Raw genomic sequence first — 6,000 nt, forward strand, 5'->3', positions numbered from 1 at the left:
GAGCGAAGACAATGAGAGCAAATCTTATCCAGAGCTGGATGAGTCAGTTTTGCTTGTAGCCCAAGTAAAGTTGCCGTGTGTGTTTGAAATCTGACCGTTGGAACACGTGTCAGTTCCTTAGTGACCCAGGGTCATTTCGAACATATCAGGCCGGGTTGTCCTGTGGCTATAAATAGCCCACCCCCTACACCATAAATTGGTGGCTGCTCAGAGTTAGTTTACGGCTTTTGTCGTTTTGAGAGCAACCCACCTCGAAGCCTTTGAGAGAGAAATCCTTGCGAGGAAAAAGTCCAAACACCCAGAGCCAAAGAGTGTTAGGCATCACTGAAGTCTTTCTATCTGTGTGACTTGAAGACTTATTACACTTGAGGACTGTGTATCCTCCAGCCGGTTAGGCGTCGTGTTCTGAGCATCCAAGAGTCATTGTGGATTGCCGGTGAACAAAGTCTGTGAAGGTTCAGAAGTATACCTTGAAGACTTACCAGAGTGATTGGGCGAGGACTGTGTGTCCTTAGCTCAAGGGGAATAAGGTGAAGACGCGGTCTTCTGAGTTGAATCTTAGCCTCCCTAACCAGACGTACAGTTGTCACAACAACTGGAACTGGTCCAACAAATCCTATGTCTTCAACTATGACTCGTTCTATCCCTTGCCTCCTTTACTTTGAGTTTGTCTTCGTGAAGTCATTGCTTATCTGTCTTATCTGTTTGACTTCATTGCTTGACCACTATTGTTTATTGGCTTCATACTATCTTCCATCCTGATCCTTACTACCTAGTTGCTATTAGTCTTTGTACGTTCACATTATTGCATACTTGACTATGGCTTGCTTGTTGTAGTTTATCTTCCGCTGCATATCAATTAGGTCATTTCTATTGTTTGTCTTCGAAACTTCCATGTTTTGAAGGCTTTGATAAAAATTGCCTATTCACCCCCCCTCTAGTCGATAACTAGCACTTTCAATTGGTATCAGAGCAAGGTACTCCCTTGTTCTGTGTGATTCGGTTTAACCACCTGGAGTTTAGCTATGTCGACTGCAGGGATAATCAAAGTCTCCGTTGCATGCCCCGTGTTCGATGGAACTGAATATCCCTACTGGAAGAATAAGATGCGCATGCATCTTGAAGCCATTGATGTCGACCTCTGGTATGTTGTCAAGAACGGTGTTCCAAAAACTGGTGAAGGTGTCACCCCTGCTGATGTCAAGAAGTTCATTCAACTGGAGTCGACTGCAAAGAACATCATCTGTGGTCATCTGACCAAAGGACAGTATGGTCGTGTGAGTGCTCTCGAAACATCAAAGCTAGTCTGGGACTGGCTGTCCAAGGTCAACGAAGGCGTCTCAACTCAGAGAGATCAAAGGATCAGTGTTCTTCGCAACCTCTTCAACCGCTTCAAGAGAAACGACAATGAAAATGTCCAACTCACGTTTGATCACCTCACCGACATCACAAATGAGCTTCAGGCTCTCGCGCCACTGAGATCACCAAGCATGAAATCGTCAAGACGCTGCTGAGATCTCTTGACAGCTCCTTTGACACCCTTGCCCTCATGATACAAGAACGTCCAGACTTCAAGACTCTTGATCCGTCTGACATACTTGAGAGGCTCAACACACATGAGTTCCAGCTTTCTGAGAAAAGAGATATCTATGGCCCCAACTATGGCTGAACTCGTGCTTTGAAGGCAAAAGTTGTTTCCTCATCTGAAGAAGAAGAATCTGACTGCGGTTCTGATGATCCTGAAGACATTGGAAGGGAACTTGGTATGCTTGTGAAGAAGTTCCAGAAATTCACCAAGAAGAAGGGCTTCAGAAAGTCTTCACGATCCAGTTCAAGAAATGATGAAGCTTCCACTCAAGACAACAAGAAGAGGACATGTGACAAGTGTAAGAAGCCTGGGCACTACATCTCTGAGTGGCCTCAGTGGGACAACGAGAAGAAGAAGAAGAAGAGCAAGGAATATGACTCTGATGACAAGAAGAAGAAGAAATCTTCAAAGTCTTCTTCCAAGTCCTAATCAAGGTCTTCATCTCATAAGAAGAGCTCATCTGGCAAGGCTCGTGCTTTTGTTGGCAAGGAAATGGATTCAGAGGAGGAGTCTACTTCTGAGGAGGCGGAGGTGGAATCTGAAGCTGAGTCTGACTCTGGCGTTGCAAGTCTGGCTCTAGCCACAGCCTATGTTGCCAAGTCCATCTTCAACACTGAAGACAATGACTCCCACACCAACGCTGATGATGACAAGGACGATCCTGCTCCCACCTACTGCTTCATGGCACGCGGTGCCAAGGTAAAATCACGTGATGCTTACTTTCAAACATCAAGTGAAGATGACTCTGATTGTGAATCTAAACCCAGCTACAAAACACTTGCTAAAATTGCCACTGAACAACAAAAGGCTATGGAACATACTCAAAAACTGCTAGACAAAAGCGATGACCTGTTGGACGCGGAAATGACACGTTCACAGTCCTTAGTTGAAGACATAAAAAATCTTCATGCTATGTATCAAGAACTTGAAAGTCTTCATGAGGCGCTCTCAACCACTTATGAAAAGCTCTCCTATGATTATGTTCAAAGGAAGCAAGAGCTTGAGAAATTGAAAGCGACTCATGAAGATCTTCAAAAAGAGAATGAGTCATTTCGCGCTCAACAGATCAGTTCCGCTCAGGATGGATTTGAACCACCATGTTTAAAATGCATTGAGCGTAATAACGCTACCTCTGTTGCCGAATGTTCCAATGCTGCTACTGTTGCTTTGTCTTCAACTACTGATGTGGTAACTAACCCCTCTGCTGAGGATACCACTACTATTGCTGATGAAAATGCTAGGTTGAAGACATTGCTTGAAACATGGATGTATAAAAGTCTGAAAGGGCATCAGACACTCTGCGATGTCCTCAAAAAGCAGATTCTGAACCGAAACCCTAGGAAAGAGGGTGTTGGGTTCGAGAGGAAAATGAATGTTGATGGCTCCTACTGGAAGCCTGAGCAGTATCCCAAAACCACATGGGTTGTTGCAAAGGAACCTTCAGTGGATCCATCCACCTTATCTAGCTTTACCTGTGCTAATCCTATTATCATTGATGAATCCTTTGATGCAAACTATAAACTGTTCAAAAATCAGAATGGTGAAGTGTTTGCCAGGTATATTGGTACTAACTGTAGGAATGGACCGCCAATGAAGAAGATCTGGGTTCCCAAAAGCTGTCTTGAGAATCTTCCTGTGAATGTTGTCATGACACCACCAGGGAAGAAGACAAACCCCAGACCAAAGGCGTCACCTGGTCCAACGGCTTCATACGGAACCAGGACTCACCTGAGTCACCCTAACGCCAATGTTTTGCAGGGAAATCATACTCAAACTAATGACTATGAACGTGTGTCTTCAAACCGCCATGTTCATAGGACTAAGAACTTTTCTGCTTACTCATATGAGTATCATTCATCTCCTGCAAGGCTATTTGCTAGGGCTCCAAAGCCAAAATTCTCAGATGCTGCACTTAGACTCATTGCTTCTTAGCCACCCCTAAAGATGTGGGTGGTGAAGAAGATCTAACTCTCTTTGCAGAACATGGTCTCCAGCCAGCAATCAAAGGTGTCCAATATTATTGCTGGGGACCTAAAACACTATAAGGGACGCATGATAAAATGACTCACTGTGTATTCCACATATAAATTGCTTACCTGTCATACTGTGTGCTCTAACTTTCATCTAAGCTGTGATAATCCTAGTGTGCGTCAAATGCTTATGCTTCACAACATACCTTGTGAAGCCTATCCTCCTAACTGCACTGTAGGGCATGACACCTCGTGCTTCAGAATGGATTATGGACAGCGGATGCACTAATCATATGACTAGTGATCGAAGTCTTCTCATGGACTCAACCTTACGTCCATCCGACAAGAGTCAAATCACATTTGTTGACACTGGTAAAGGCCAGGTATTGTGTCTAGGCAGAGTTGCAATCTCAAAGGATCAACACATGGATAAAGTGATGCTTGTTGAATCCCTTGGATTCAACTTAATGTCTGTCTCAATGCTTTGTGACTTAAACATGATTGTGATACTCGGAAAATATCGTTGCCTTGTACTAATGGAATCTGACAAGTCTCTAGTCTTTGAAGGGTATAGGAAAGGTGATCTATACATGGTAGATTTCTCAGCAGGTCCACAGCTTGCCGTATGTCTTCTTGCAAAAGCTTCAGAATGCTGGCTCTGGCATCGAAGGCTGGGGCATGCTGGCATGAGGAACTTACACACTCTCGTCAAGAAGAAGCATGTCATAGGCATCGAAGGTGTCAAGTTCAAGAAAGATCATTTGTGTGGTGCCTGCGAAGCTAGGAAGATGACTAGGGCGAAGCACCCCTCGAAGACAATCATGACGACATCTCATCCCTTCGAGCTGTTGCACATGGACTTATTTGGCCCTACTCACTACTCTACCCTCACAACAACAGCGTGTCTCTATGGCTTTGTCATTGTTGATGACTACTCAAGATATACATGGGTGCACATAATTCTCTACAAGACTGAAGTACAAGATGTCTTCAGACGATTCGCCAATCGAGCAATGAACAACTATGGCGTCAAGATCAAGCATATCAGAAGTGATAACGGCACTAAATTCAAGAACACCGGGCTTGATCTTTATTTGGATACAATGGGAATCACTCATGAATTCTCTGACCCATACACACCTCAGCAAAATGGCATTGTAGAGCGCAAGAACAGAACCCTCATTGAGATGGCTCGAACAATGCTCGATGAGTACAAGACACCAAGAAAGTTCTAGCCTGAAGCTATTGATACAACTTGTTACATCATCAACCGTGTCTACATCCATAAGCTTCTGGGCAAAACATCCTATGAGCTCCTTACTGGCAAGAAGCCAAATGTCAGTTACTTCAGAGTTTTTGGTGCTAGGTGCTGGATCAAGGATCCCCATCACAAGTCAAAATTTGAACCCAAAGCTCATGAAGGCTTCATGCTTGGTTATGGAAAGGATTCACACTCTTACAGAGTCTTCAACCTCTTTCACTACAAAATCGTTGAAACTGTGGACGTGCGATTTGATGAAACCAATGGTTCACAACGAGAGCTCCTACCAAGCACACTAGATGAAGCTCCTTCTAGCGAATCTATTAAGCTGATGGGAACTGGTGAAATCATGCCCTCTGAAGCACAGCCTGAAGAGCAACTTATCATTTTTGCACCAAACCAACCTGAAGACAATGCTCAGACCGAAGACAATCCTCCCAATGATGACAATGATCAGCATGAGCAAGGTCTTCGTCCAGTTCATCCTTGTGTTGCAAATGAAGTACAAATTGAGAAGATAATTGATAGCATCAATGCACCTGGTCCACTTACTCGCTCAAGAGCAACGCAGTTAGCAAATTTCTATGGGCATTTTTCATTTGTATCAATATCTGAACCCAAGAAAGTTGCTGAAGCCTTTATGGAACCTGAATGGATTCAAGCCATGCAAGAAGAACTTCAACAATTCAAGCTGAATAATGTTTGGGAACTTGTCAAGCGCCCTGACCCTCGCAAGCATAACATTATTGGCACTAAATGGATATATCGGAACAAGCAAGATGAGCATGGTCAAGTCGTCAGAAACAAAGCACGTCTTGTGGCACAAGGATATACTCAAGTTGAAGGAATTGACTTTGATGAAACATTTGCTCCTGTGGCTAGGCTTGAAGCTATTCGCATACTGCTAGCCTATGCTAATCACCACAACATCTTGCTATATCAAATGGATGTGAAGAGTGCTTTCCTCAATGGCAAGATTGAAGAAGAAGTGTATGTTTCTCAACCACCTGGCTTTGAAGATCCAAAACATCCTGATATGGTGTACAAACTAAACAAAGCACTGTATGGCCTCAAACAAGCTCCTCGCGCTTGGTATGATACAATCAAAGACTTCCTGAAGAGCAAAGGCTTCAAACCAGGATCCCTCGATCCCACACTCTTCACGAAGACATATGATGGTG

This window comes from Triticum aestivum, chromosome 1B, assembly GCF_018294505.1.
Source record: "Triticum aestivum cultivar Chinese Spring chromosome 1B, IWGSC CS RefSeq v2.1, whole genome shotgun sequence".
Classification (NCBI taxonomy): domain Eukaryota; kingdom Viridiplantae; phylum Streptophyta; class Magnoliopsida; order Poales; family Poaceae; genus Triticum; species Triticum aestivum.